The following is a 15,755-nucleotide window of genomic DNA, read 5'->3' as shown; positions in this document are numbered from 1 at the left end:
ATAGACCAGACAAAAGAGGAATACCCAGACTTCATATAAAAAGCCACAGGAAGCTGTGTATTTGACGTCAGCAAGAATCTCCTGAATACACACGGCTATTCAGGCCAGGGCTCGACATTAAGGATGGCCCGATGGCCATCTAGCATTTAGCTCGGGCAATGAAGCCTCACCTGCTGGTGGCCCGATCGGGCAATCTATTATGCCAGTATCATGCAGCTCGCGGATCCAGTAATGAGTGACCCGACAGTAAAACTAAACACATCTATATCTAGTTTAGGTAGTTTGATAAGTAATTAAAATAGCTACGTGTGATATTCTAACCTGAAGTGTGTGTTTTGTCCGCTCACCGCTGCATGTGGTTATGCAGAGCTGCGTGTCGACTCGTCAGCAGCAGCAGCAGCAGCAGGTGATCTCTCTCCCGTCAGATTAGACTTCACTCGCGTTTATGTCCATATCGATCAGATCCAGCTAGTTCTAGCTAATGATATGACTACCTGCTTATTAAAAGACACCTAAACAATAAGTGTCGCTATGCAACTGGGTGAGGCCACAAAGTATAGCGCAGCATTATGCATTTGTTTACATGCCCACCGGAACCCCGAGGCATTACCAACAGATCAACGCACAATCAACCCATCTCTTTCTCCACATTAAGTGTTAGACATTAGAGTTGACTATTCTTGTCTGTCACATAAGTGGCGCAACTGAATACTACCCGGACAATGAATCGAATGCAACCACATTTTCGCTGGAATTTCAGTTTGTTACGGATTCTGATGCTGAATACATAATGATCAAATAATTTAAAGTCAGAGTGTATTACAATGTTTCTTAGTCCACCAAAGCAAGGTGAACAACCTGGAAAGAAGAGAAAGACTGAGCTGCAGCCCCCCCCCCCCCCCCCCGAAAAAAGAGAATCAAAGTGATAGATATGTGCCCAATAATATTTTCTTCAAAGTAAATATTCAATATCTTTTCTTCAAAAGTAAATATTTTCTTCATAAGTAAATATGGGCATAACATGTTTTAATAGATAATTTTTGTATGGTGGTCCAGAGACAGGAATATAATTTCACATTTGTTATGATATAAATGATTTTTTTATGGTGGTCCAGAGACAGGGATTATAATTTGACATTTTGTATGTGTTTGCAGATGTGCTCATCAAGCACCTGGAGAAAAGATTCCAAGATCTCCAGAAAGGGAGTGTCCCTTCAAAATGTTCCATCTTCAACCCCAGTCAGTGGCCCTCTGACAGACAGAGGGCCATTGAGTCGTTGAATCAGCAAACACAAACAAGAAGAAGTGAAATTAAGAATACAATTGAAATTGTACAATATAATATTGTGGTGGTTCATCTTATAATTCTAGAGAATGCACCAGACAGCATCTAAGACCTGCAGGTCCCCCAAACCTTTCGTGAGTCATTTCGTCCGCGCGCATTTTTCAGGGCCATCTCTATTGGACTCAGGGCCATCTTTAAATTAGCTTAGATGGCCCACAGGGCCATCTCCCAAAATCCTTAATGTCATGCCCTGCACACACATACACACATACACAAACACATAGACACACACACAGATACGCACACATACATACACAAAGACAGACACACACACACAGATACACACACACAGACACATACATAGACAGACACACACATACACACATAGATACACAGACAGATACACATACACACACAGATACACACACATAGACACAGACACATACACATACACAGACACACACATACATAGACATACACACACATAGACAGACAGACGCACACATGCACACACATACACACACACACACAGACACACATACACACACATACATACATAGACACACAGACACACACATGCACATACACGCAGACACAGATACACACACAGACAGACACACACATTCACATACATAGACACACATAGACACACACACAGATACACACACACACATCAATCAATCAATCAATCAATCAATCAATCAATCAATCAATCAATGTTTATTTATATAGCCCAATATCACAAATGTTACATTTGTCTCAGTGGTCTTCACAGTGTGTACAGAATATCAGTATGACAATACGACACCCTCTGTCCTTAGACCCTCACATCGTACAAGGAAAAACTTCCAAAGAAAACCCAGTTTAAAGGGAAAAATGGGAGAAACCTCAGGGAGAGCAACAGAGGAGGGATCCCTCTCCCAGGACGGACAGACGTGCAATAGATGCCGTGTGTAAATTGAAAAGATAATACATTTGCAACATAGGTAGTCCAAATGTTTGGAAATGCATGTGTGTATAATAGGAAGATGAATCCACGAGGATATCCATCCAGGACCTATGATCCAGGACCACAGCCACGACTCAAGATCCAGCGCTCGCGATCCAGGACACAGGACCGCAGGATCATCCATGACTCCGGATCCCAGCGTATATAGCCACCAAAAAGAAAGACATTTGGGGAAGCTGGGTTAATCGGAACATGAGTGTACACGGGTATAGACAGAGAGAAGGAAGAAGTAAGATGTCCCCCGACAAACTAAGCCTATATCAGCAAAACTAGGGGCTGAATCTAATCAGCCCTAACTATAAGCTTTATCAAAAAGGAAGGTCTTAAGCGCACTCTTAAAAACGGATAGGGTGTCTGCCGCCCGAACACAAACTGGAAGCTGATTCCACAAATGTGGAGCTTGATAAGAAAAGAAAAGGCTCTGGCTCCCATTGTACTTTTAAAGATTCTAGGAACAACCAACAACCCTGCATTCTTGGAACGCAATGCCCTAGTAGGACAGTAGGGTATAATGAGTTCTTTAAGGTAAGATGGCGCCTGCCCATTAAGGGCTTTGTAGGCGAGAAGAAGAATTTTAAATTCTATCCTGTGTTCTATAGGGAGCCAGTGTAAGGCAGCCAGAACAGGAGTAATGTGGTCCCTTTTCCTAACTCTGGTTAGTACACGAGCCGCAGCATTTTGAATCAGCTGAAGCGACTTGATTGAATTCTTAGTACTCCCTGATAATAAAGAGTTACAATAATCCAGCCTAGAAGTAACAAATGCATGGACTAGTTTCTCTGCATCGTTTTGAGGCAAGATATGCCTGATTTTTGCAATGTTACGTAGATGGAAGTAGGCGGTCCTTGAAATTGATTTTATGTGGGCGTTAAAGGATAAATCCTGATCAAATATAACACCAAGATTCCTTACAGTCTCACTGGAGGCCAAATTAATGCCATCCATAGTTAGTATGTCTTTAGATAATTTGTTTCGTAGATTCTTCGGGCCAAGTACAATAACTTCAGTTTTGGTCGTGTTTAACATCAAAAAGTTTAAGGTCATCCACGTTTTTAAGTCCTTAAGGCAGTCTTGAATTTTATTTAGATGATTAATTTCATCAGGCTTGATTGATAAATATAGTTGAGTATCATCCGCATAACAATGAAAGTTTACAGAATGATTCCTTATAATATTGCCTAACGGAAGCATATATAATGTGAACAAAATAGGTCCGAGCACTGAGCCCTGTGGCACTCCATGGCTAACTTTGGTTTGCGTGGAAGATTCATCGTTAACACGTACAAACTGAGAGCGTTCAGATAGATAGGACCTAAACCAGCCTAAAGCAGTTCCCTGTATGCCAACTAAGTGCTCTAGTCTTTGCAATAGGATATCATGGTCGATAGTATCAAATGCAGCACTAAGATCGAGCAAAACAAGAATAGAGACAAGTCCCTTGTCTGAGGCTATTAGAATATCATTTGTGACTTTAACCAGAGCTGTCTCTGTGCTATGATGTGTTCTAAAGCCAGACTGAAAATCTTCAAATAAATCATTGTTTTTTAAGTAATCACACAACTGTTTTGCGACCGCTTTCTCAAGAATTTTTGAGAGGAACGGAAGATTAGAAATAGGTCTATAGTTGGCTAAAACCTCTGGATCGAGGTTGTGCTTTTTAAGAAGCGGTTTTATCACTGCTACTTTGAATGATTGTGGAACATAGCCTGATAATAAAGACATATTCATAATATTTAATAAAGAAGTGCTAATTAATGGAAAAACTTCCTTCAACAGCTTAGTTGGAATTGGGTCTAACATGCACGTTGATGGTTTAGAAGAGAGAATCATTGAATGTAATTGTTCAAGGTTAATGGCTGAAAAGCATTCTAGTTTACTATCTAGTGTAATATTAGAACTTACGATTCCGGGAGCTGTTGATAACACTATACTGGTCGAAGGCAAGAGGTCATTAATTTTGTTTCTAAGAGTAACAATTTTATCGTTAAAAAAGCACATAAAATCATTACTACTGAGTGCTAAGGGAATAGAAGGCTCAATGGAGCTGTGGCTCTCTGTCAGCCTGGCTACAGTGCTGAAAAGAAATCTTGCATTATTCTTATTCTCATCTATTAATGAAGAGTAGTAGGCTGCTCTCGCTTTACGCAGTGCTTTCTTATATTCATTGAGAGTAATATGCCAAATTAAACGAGATTCTTCAAGTTTAGTGGAACGCCATATCCTTTCAAGTTGTCTAGACTTTTGCTTTATTTTGCGGGTTTCGGCATTATGCCATGGAGCTAATCTATGTTGTTTTATTTTCTTCTTTTTCAAAGGAGCAACAGAGTCTAATTTTATTCGCAGCGCATCTATAGCACTATCAACAACATGATCAATTTGGGGTGGTGTACATTTTGTATAAGTTTCCTCCCCTACATGCAGACATGCTATCGAGTTAAGTATTGGTTGAATCTCTTCCTTAAATGTGGCTATAGCACTAACAGATAGGTTTCTGCTGCAAGAGCTTTTGACTAATGCTTTGTAGTCTAGTAACAGTACTTCAAAAGTTACTAAGAAATGGTCGGATAAAGCAGGATTATGCGGTTCGACTAATAGTTGCTCAATTTCAATACCATAAGTCAGAACAAGGTCGAGAGTGTGATTATAACAGTGGGTTGGTTTATTTACACTCTGACAGAAACCAACAAAATCTAATATAGAGTTAAATGCAACAGTAAGGCTACACACAAACATAGACAGATACACATACATACACACACACACAGACACATACACACACATAGATACACACACATGCACAGAGACATACACACACATAGATACATACACACACACGGTCAGGCACACATACACACACAGACACATACACACATATACACACACACACATACATACATAGACACACACACACACACACACACACACACACACACACACACACACACACACACACACACACACACACACACACACACACACACACACACACACACACACTAAATCTGAAATATGCATTGTAATATGTGTTACTGTTCAAATTTGTTTGTTTGTAAATGTTAAAAAAGGATGGACAACATTTTGATACCTTACAATACATATTTTACACACACACACACTCACACACACACACACACACACACACACACACACACACACACACACACACACACACACACACACACACACACACACACACACCACACACACACACACACACACACACACACACACACACACACACACACACACACAATCAAGAGAGGGCTTTCTTTCCTGCAGCATCAGTGTTCAATACAAAATAATCTCTAGTGTTCCCCATGTTTTTGTATGTGTAGTAGGGAAAGATTATACTGTAAATATATATTCAGTTTCCAGTTTATTAGGTACAACTATCTAATAGTAACAGTCTAATACAGTGATAAAAAAATCCTACCCTTATGAAGGTTATACATGTTTTTTCTGTAGAAAGAATTTATGTCAACTGATTGGTTATTTTAGAGTCTGAAGTTTCTGGTGCAATGCGAATAGGCGTTTCCTTAAAGAGCCTGTGACACCATCCCAACAACTGTTGTGCAATGAAATATTGGGCTACTAGTAATCTCGAACCGTCAGTTTAAAAAAGAAAAAGCGATACCGTTTCGTGAAATATCAATAATTTCGAACATCGCGGGGAAATTCCTTCGACTCATTTTGAAGTTTTGGGGGAAGCCGGAAGTGACGTCAATGCGGGAACGCTTCGAGAGCCAAACACGGACAAAGTGTGTTGTCATGCGTAGAAATGGTGAATTACTGAGATTAGGCACGTTAATAACGTTTTAATGAAGTTGACTACAGTATATTCATATTTGTCAGTGCTTTCATGTCAATTCGGCGACATAAACATAAATGATCGTGGTGAAGATGATGATTACATTAGGATTAAAAATCGGGAGTGAGAGCTGCTGAATTTCCTCCCGTCGGATGTGATATAAAAACAAATCGATTATTTTTGTGGTTATAAACTCAAGTGGATGAAACTACATTTATTAGTGCTTTCATGTCAATTCGGCGAACATATGATACATTAAATGATGAGTGAGGATGATGATTAAAAATCGTTTGTTTGAGCCGGTCTGCATTTCCTGATGAGAAAACAAACCGATGCTTTTTGTAGTTGAAGTACACCAACGTGGATTAAACGTGTGGTTTTTTACCACAATGTTGGGGAAATTAATGGATAAAATGCACGGATTATTATTATTATTCCCACTCCGATCGGGACACTAGGTCCACCGTTTCCCCGCAGCGAGGCTCCCCCCGTTGACAATTTACGTGGGCTGGGTGCAGTGGCGGACTGGCCATCGGGACGAATCCCGATGGGCCGGTACCGAAGTGGGCCGGTCGGATAAGTAACTAGCACATCCCCCATAGGCGGCGCGTGAGGCTCAGGTTTGAGAAGGCTAAATAACTTCTTTTACCTGACGCTGCCCGCCTCCGGCGTCTATATAAAAGAGATCCACTCAGTGTGCGGAGTTTAAATCTCTCAAGTCATATTACAGGATAAAGAAAATACAGTTTAAACTGCCGTATGCAGAGAAGACGCCGACGTGTCGCACTTATCATTCATATTACATCATCAATCAGATCATCGATCATATAATATCATAATATATCATATATTTCCTTATCTGAGTCAGCTTCTCCAGCCTCATCTGGCCGTGCAACACTCACAGTGTCACAGACTGTATGCAGAAGTATTATTTAACACATTATGTTGACGAAACACTCGAGACAAATGTAATTAAAGTCAGATCCACTCGTGTCTTAGACGTGAACGCGCTCTTAGCTGGAGAGAGAAACCCTGGCTTGATTTACCGAGTTGATAACCAGCGTCGTAGGACCGCTTAGCGAGATCTCGTTTGTTAGTTTGTTGTTGTTAGTTTGTTTGTTACTCAAACATATCCAGGGTCTGTTGAACTGGCTTCGTAGTACAGGGCACAGGTGGCAAGCAGCGCTAATGTCAAAGACACAGACATTATACATTATATTTGTATTTTACATCCCCCGCTCCCCCCGTTGACAATTTACTAGCGGTACCGAAGTGGGCCGGTCGAGAGTCCCGGGATGATTTTTAGTCCCATTCCACCACTGGCTACATGACCATATGATCGCCCATATTGACGCACCTCATTCCTAAACTTCTAACAGATACAACATAAACCGATCCTTCAGCCTCATATGAGCTCTCAGACACGTTCAACATTAACCTGTCATCGCTGTCTGAGCTTGCTGCTGTGTGCGCCGTCGTGCGTTTACATCTGACTGTATATATATAAAGGTTTACATGCAGATGCTGGGATCCCGGACGGTGCAGCTGGAGCGCTGTGCCCGCAATGACGTCACCCATCATTTGGCGGGACTTGAAGAATCCGCGAGAAGATCCAGACAATTGTCAACATTGAAGGGCAGATTAATGGTTATCAAAGTACAAATATCCAAAATCAGTTCAGTAACGGTTTTCAAGGGGACAATATGTACTCAAATTGATGGGTTTGGATGATGGGGGAAAACCGTGTCACAGGCTCTCTTTAAACCCACGTTATGCACAAAACATTAGGTTATTTGATGTGATATGTCACTGATGTATTTTTCAGCAAACATATTTCTGAGATAGCTAAGGCAATTTGGGGTAATAGGTAACGTGTATCTGTTCTTGTCATCAGGTAGAGCAGTCTGAGGAGCCAGAAATAGATGACGTCGCGGTCGGACTTCTACTGATCAGTGCCAGGTCGACAAATGCCACGCTCTTCTGCCCAGAGAAGATCGCTGTTGTCATAGAGGGGGACAAAGTTATGGATCTCCCCACACTGGCTCAGGCATTCATCCATCTTTTCGCACTGATCTATGCCCTCCATCTGAGTTACCCGAAAGAGTTGGCAAACACTTTTGACTTCATCCAGAAAGTATTGATGGGCCTGGTTGAAGGGAACATGAGGCTCAGGGTATTGAGCCTAAAAAATTAGCTTCTCATATTTTATTCATCCTACAATATAACACACACACACACACACACTTGTGGCTGGACGCTGGCATTGTGCCCCACACACACCACACTCCCTTGTGGCTGGACGCTGGCGTTGTGCCCCACACACACACACACACACACACAACACTCCCTTGTGGCTGGATGCTGGCGTTGTGCCCCACACACACACACACACACACACACACACACACACACACACACACACACACACACACACACACACACACACACACACACACACACACACACTAAATCTGAAATATGCATTGTAATATGTGTTACTGTTCAAATTTGTTTGTTTGTAAATGTTAAAAAAGGATGGACAACATTTTGATACCTTACAATACATATTTTACACACACACACACTCACACACACACACACACACACACACACACACACACACACACACACACACACACACACACACACACACACACACACACACACACACACACACACACACACACACACACACACACACACACACACACACACACACACACCACACACACACACACACACACACACACACACACACACACACACACACACACACACTTGTGGCTGGACGCTGGCATTGTGCCCCACACACACCACACTCCCTTGTGGCTGGACGCTGGCGTTGTGCCCCACACACACACACACACACACACACACACACCACACTCCCTTGTGGCTGGATGTTGGCGTTGTGCCCCACACACACACACACTCTTTAAATCTGAAATATGCATTGTAATAAGTTTGTTAAGTTTGTTTGTTTGTAAATGTTAAAAAAGGATGGACAACATTTTGATACCTTACAATACATATTTTACACACACACACACACACACACACACACACACACACACACACACACACACACACACACACACACACACACACACACACACACACACACACACACACACACACACACACACACACACACACACACACACACACACACACACACACACACACACTTCTCTGTTTACATACTGCTGCTTTAAATGTGTTCGATGCATTGTAATATGTGTTACTGTTCAAGTTTGTTTGTTTGTAAATGTTAAAGGATGGAAAACATTTTCACATACATTTTGATACCTTACAATACATCTCTCACACACACACACACACACACACACACACACACACACACACACACACACACACACACACACACACACACACACACACACACACACACACACACACACACACACACACACACACACACACACACACTCTGATTGGCTGTTCAGCTTAGCGAATCAGTGCATGAGAAGCGAAACGGAAGTGAAGAAGACACACACAGACGGCTATTATTTTTCATTTTCCAGTACCGCACTAAACATCAGGGCTCGACATTAAGGACTGCCCGATGGCCCGGGGCCATCTAGTATTTAGCTCGGGCAATGAAGCCTCCCATACATTATTTTATACTTTTAAAAAAATATATCATAGATATTTGTCAAGGCCTTAAGGCCCTGTCACACTGTCCCGAAATTGACACCCGATGGACACACGATAAAGGAAATGTTCAAATTCGGCTGTGATCGTAGCAACATCGGGCCATTCGTGAGGGCATCTAAGCCATCGTATGACCGCCGGTGGAGTTTCTCAGGCTCCGGCAGCAACTTTGTGAGCGGCAACTTCGTAAGGCACTCGTGAGGGCATCTTGTCAAATCGTGTCATCTTCGTGTTATCATCGGTGCATTCACATTCACTCTGATCGGGGCGAATGCCCGATGGCACCGAGGATAACAAGATGCCCTCACGATGGCCTTACGAAGGGCAAAATTGACACACGAATTCAACACGAAAATGAACCTTCGCAAGGTCCTTCGGCAATTTTTTGGCATGCCAAAGATTTTGCCTCCGCTCACGAAGTTGCTGCCGGAGCCTGAGAAACTCCGCCAGCGGTCATACGATGGCTTAAGATGCCCTCACGAATGGCCCGATGTTGCTACGATCACAGCCGAATGTGAACATTTCCTTTATCGTGTGTCCATCGGGTTGTTTTATTGCACAACAAAATCATGTAAATATATTATGTAAATAACCCAATTTGTGTTCTGTGAAACTAAAAAGGATATAATATATTATTTTGAAGGACAGTTGACAGGAAATTGTTGTTGTTATGGAAACAACATTACGGAGAAAACGTAATATTTTCTACATATAAAGACGGATAAAGTAAAGAACTAAGTCTGAAGATATCAGTACAGTATCATAGTACTGTAACATAATTGTTTTGGTACTTTCATTGCAGTTGTATGTCTTAAATGTAATGTAAATGTTGCCTTCGTGTGTGGTTCGGGGCCATCTTCGTGTGAAATTCACAATTCCATATTCGTGTGTCCATCGGGTGTCAATTTCGGGACAGTGTGACAGGGCCTTTAGCACTGTTTAATTTATTTTGTATTGAAAAGTTAGTTATTTGCTATAATGTATCTATATTGTTTGGTAAAGTTTATGTCAATTAATAAAACAGTCATTTGCATTTAAATTGTCAGTGTTGAAGTGCTTTTTAATGTTTAGTCAAAATGTTAACTTAGGGATTTTGAGTTACAGTTAACTAAAAATGTCGATGTAATTGGTTTCAACAAACGTTTTAAGTATTCGACATTCCGTTTTGAGTACTACTCAATTGAAATTTGTAATTCATATTGGGGTTTAGAGATAATAAAAATATTTAAGTTAAATCTACCTGATTTTCATATCTACTGTGCTCACAAAATAGCTAGTTGAAGAGATATGAAAATGTTTAAGTTAAAGATACTTGATCTTTATATGTACAGTGTTAACAAAAATTATTAGTTTAAATAACTTAATATATACATGTTTCTTTAACTTAAAACAATATGTTTGTGTCACTTAAAAAGTACTAGTAAATAGAACTCAATTGATAAGATTATACTTTTACTTAAAACATTTAAGTTAAGGTACTCAAAAATGTCGATGTAATCAGTTTCAACAAAACGTTCGAGTTCTATTAACTTGTCAGGTTTTACAGTGTAGACTGAATTATAAGATGAACCACCACAATATTATATTGTACAATTTCAATTGTATTCTTCATTTCACTTGTTTGTTTGTTTTTGTTTGTGTTTGCTTGCTTGCTTGCATGCCCTGCATAGCTATAAGAAATACTTAAGTTGTTGGTCAAGACACTTTCCATCTGATGAAGGCAAATGCCTTCCCAGATGGAAAAAAGTAGAAAACATTACATTCAGTTATTAATGCCAAAACAAACATTATTTACACTAGTATGGCCCCTGTTAAAAATGTTTGTAATGTTAACTACTGTAAGTTGGTCGAACGAATGCCTCCTCATCCGGAAGCTGACCGAGCAGACCCGAGCAGCAGTCGAGAGGAGCCGAGCGCATCCGCGAAGCACACAAAATGGCAACGTCAGAGTTCCCGTTAGCCGGCAAATCTAAATCTCTTTGGTCAAAATAATTTCCCTTTAGAGCAATACCGCTTCAGTTGCGCCACTTATGTGACAGACAAGAAGAGTATGTGACAGACAAGAATAGTCAATTCTAATGTCTAACACTTAATGTGGAGAAAGAGATGTCCTGTATGGGTTGATTGTGCATTGATCTGTTGGTAATGCCTCGGGGTTCCGGTGGGCATGTAAACTGTAGGAGCCGCATTTAAGTTTATTTTGTTTTGATTTATTTGGAACCTTGATTAATGCATTTTTCTGTTTCAGTGAGAGGGCAGCAGGGCTCAGGTGAAGGGGGCGGGGCTAAGGCTTTAAGTTGGAGGTGCGGTGTGTGACGGGAGAGCAGCAGGCAGCAGCAATACCGTCATTGACACGCAGACGCAACCTTATGCTGAGTAGAAAACAGATTATTAGGATCTGATGTTTAAGTTTATGTTCAATATTGTTTTCATATTTTGTTTTATGTTTTACCTGGAAATAAACCTTCAAGAGCAACAGAAACGTCCAGTGGTTCTTGTACTGCGAGTCTGACACTGCTTCCGAGGCCCCAAGCTCTACATGTGGCCAAACATTAACTGTTGATGTGAAGGTTACAAGAAAAACCTTTCGGGATTTTGGCCACTACAAAACAAATGCATAATGCTGAGCTATACTTTGTGGCCTCACCCAGTTGCATAGCGACACTTATTGTGTAGGTGTCTGTAGTCATATCATTAGCTAGAACTAGCTGGATCTGATCGATATGGACATAAACGCGAGTGAAGTCTAATCTGACGGGAGAGAGAGATCAGCTGCTGCTGATGAGTGTACACGCAGCTCTGCATGATCACATGCAGCGGTGAGCGGACAAAACACACACTTCAGGTTAGAATATCACACGTAGCTATTTTAATTACCTCTCAAACTACCTAAACTAGTTATAGATATGTTTAGTTTTACTGTCGGGTCACTCATTACTGGATCTGCGAGCTGCATGATACTGGCATAATAGATTGCCCGATCGGGCAACCAGCAGGTGAGGCTTCATTGCCCGAGCTAAATACTAGATGGCCCCGGGCCATCGGGCAGTCCTTAATGTCGAGCCCTGATGTTTAGTGCGGTACTGGAAAATGAAAAATAATAGCCGTCTGTGTGTGTCTTCTTCACTTCCGTTTCGCTTCTCATGCACTGATTCGCTAAGCTGAACAGCCAATCAGAGTGATTTATTTTGCCAACAGCCTTTTGCCGACAGCTGTTGAATCGGGAGTGAAAGGTGTCGGCACGGCCGAAAAGACACGACGGTGCTGGACACACCAATCTGAATAGGGCGACAGGACACTCATCGATGGCAAGACATTAGGGGTGTAACGGTATCCGTATTCGTCCCCTACCGTCACGGTTCGGCACATGCATTCACACGGCAAATACGCCTTTTTTTACGAGTGGGAAAAAAGTCTGTCACTCAGGGCAGTATTACACTATATATAATCCAGGGGGCGGTATTGCGCCTAAAAGCCAGCCGCCCGTAAATAACAAATGAAGAACAAGAACAAAACAGAACAAAACGAACACAATACATGAAGAAGAAAAGTTAGCTATGGCGAGTTCACACAACACACAGGAGCTAGAAGACCCACCTGCTTCTTTTAAATCAGGTGTGTGGGAACATTTCGGGTTCCCTGTGGACTACAACAATGATGGGGTGCGAGTTGTGGATCGGACGAGGACAGTGTGTCGGCGTTGTTCGACAGCGGTGCGGTATGCTAGTGGTAACACGTCAAACATGCTCAATCACATCCGAGTCAGTCTCAGTCCCCAGCGAGAGGGTTTTCTCGACGGCAGGTGACATAGTTACCGCCAACAGATCTGCCCTCACTACTGACAACGTAGACAAACTCATCTTTTTGAAGAACAACTTGAAAATAGAGTAAAGCTTGAGTACCTTTATTTAGGCATAATGCTCACACACTCACAAGTTAATTACACATGTTAGACATTGCTCATAAAGGTACAGATTTTATTTTGTTTTATATTTATCATTGTATTTATTTTATATTTTGACATCAGGAGATGTTATACAGTTCTGTATTGCCTTTTATTGATTGTGATTGAAACACTTTCTTATTATTTATTTTAATATGTTCAAGACTTTCTTTTTAGTTATACAGCTTATTTAACCTTTTAGTTTGACATCAGCCATTATAAATAATATGGCCATCTGAGTGTGTGTGTTACTGTTTGTGGTTTGTTTTTAACTGTGTAATACAGTTAATGATTCCAAATATTAGAGTTCTAAACTTGCACTACTGTTAAAAATAAATAACAGCAAAAACAATTATGCATTTGTGACTTTTTTTTGCTTTTCCTTGTTGTACCGAACCCGTACCGAACCGTGACCCCCAAACCGAGGTATGAACCGAACCGTGACTTCTGTGAACCGTTACACCCCTACAAGACATCTATCGACGGCACTGTATAAGTACAATGTATTACTTGCTTGCTAACTGTATATATCAATACTTTTGAACATTTGTGGCAGTTTTCAGAATGCCATGATCTGAATGATAAACGTGCTCATTTTGGTGACTGTAAAACGTGATGTAATAATGTTTATACTCTTACGGTTACCTACACTGCTTTTTTAAAAATCATTTTGCATGGGAAGGTGTTCCGCATATTAATGAGCCGGTTTTAGTGCAATCACCAGCCCCATACTTTGCATAACACAAGAGAGTTTATTAAAAAGGCAGCAGAAACTAGGAGATGAGTTTCTATTTAAAGGAGGATGAATTAAATGCGGTCATTTCTGGGGCACTTTCCCTTTTTTCTTTTCATTTCAATCTCGCCAATTTTCTTGAAGAGCTGTATCACTAAATTAATCTTACATAACTGGCTCTTATCTGGGGCTTAAAGCTCTTATCCAATAACAAACGTATCCGGCCCAGCCTGACGCACCGCCTCAGCTTCAGGACACCAGGACAAGTACAAGAAGAGGACCCTCTGTCTGTATTACACTTCTTTCTCACTTTCTTTTGATATACAGATGTTATCAAGGCTTTAAACACAGACAGAGAGGAGAGGGAGCTACAGACGTCTACTGAGTAAACACAACGAGGGTCCACTCATTCTCTCTGTTCGTCTATCCTTCTGTCTCCACTACATTCAGTCAAAAATATGTTATCTATTGTCTGGACCTGTGTAGAGGCTGGGGGAGTTTAGTAGATAGTCTCAGTAATCAGTGTGAGACTAATCACAACAAGAGGACAGCCTTTCTCTCTGTCCTTATTTGGTTTCCACTTGCTTTTAAGAGTAAAAGGAGAGAGATATGCGTAACATATTAAACGTCTGAAATGAGCACTAGAGATAACACACTATGTTCCGAGAACTCTCACAATGTGAGGACACTCGTTCTCGTCGTCATTATCTGTCGCCTCTTTCAGCGGAGAGATGAATCTGTGCATTACACCCTGCAGAGTGTCCATGTTTCAGACAGACTACATCTTCTGAGTGATCACAACTCGACTATCCGCAGCAGCAGGGACACTCAATTAGGTCTTTTCATACGGTGGTAGTTACCACAACAAAGACCGTATGAAAAGATGTCAGAACATGAAGGTAACAGTGTTTTATTTTGGATCCGCTGAATAAAGAACAAAGGTTTCAAAAAGGCATAGCCATAGTATTTGTCTTTCTCCTTATCATGCCCCTTTCGGCACCAGCTGTTTTGGGCCTATTTCTACCGGATGTTACAAACCTCATTATCAATATATACGCTTGATAACTCAACATCCAAGACACATGGTGAACTGCATATTGAATCAGGTTGGGTTAGACGAATATTTCGGGAAACTAGGTGAATTAGGGATTATTATGCGCACTAACACACATTAACATACATGTGCAACTAAATCGACAATTGCCGGCGAACCGGTTGAAACATTTTAAGGTATTGCTCAGTAGGTGCTTGATCATGACTATACGGTGTAACAGTATACTATACAATACATTTTAAGGAGAT

The sequence above is a fragment of the Pseudochaenichthys georgianus genome, chromosome 11, assembly GCF_902827115.2.
Source record: "Pseudochaenichthys georgianus chromosome 11, fPseGeo1.2, whole genome shotgun sequence".
NCBI lineage: Eukaryota > Metazoa > Chordata > Actinopteri > Perciformes > Channichthyidae > Pseudochaenichthys > Pseudochaenichthys georgianus.
The sequence above is the reverse complement of the archived record's forward strand: the minus strand, read 5'-3'. Positions refer to the sequence as shown.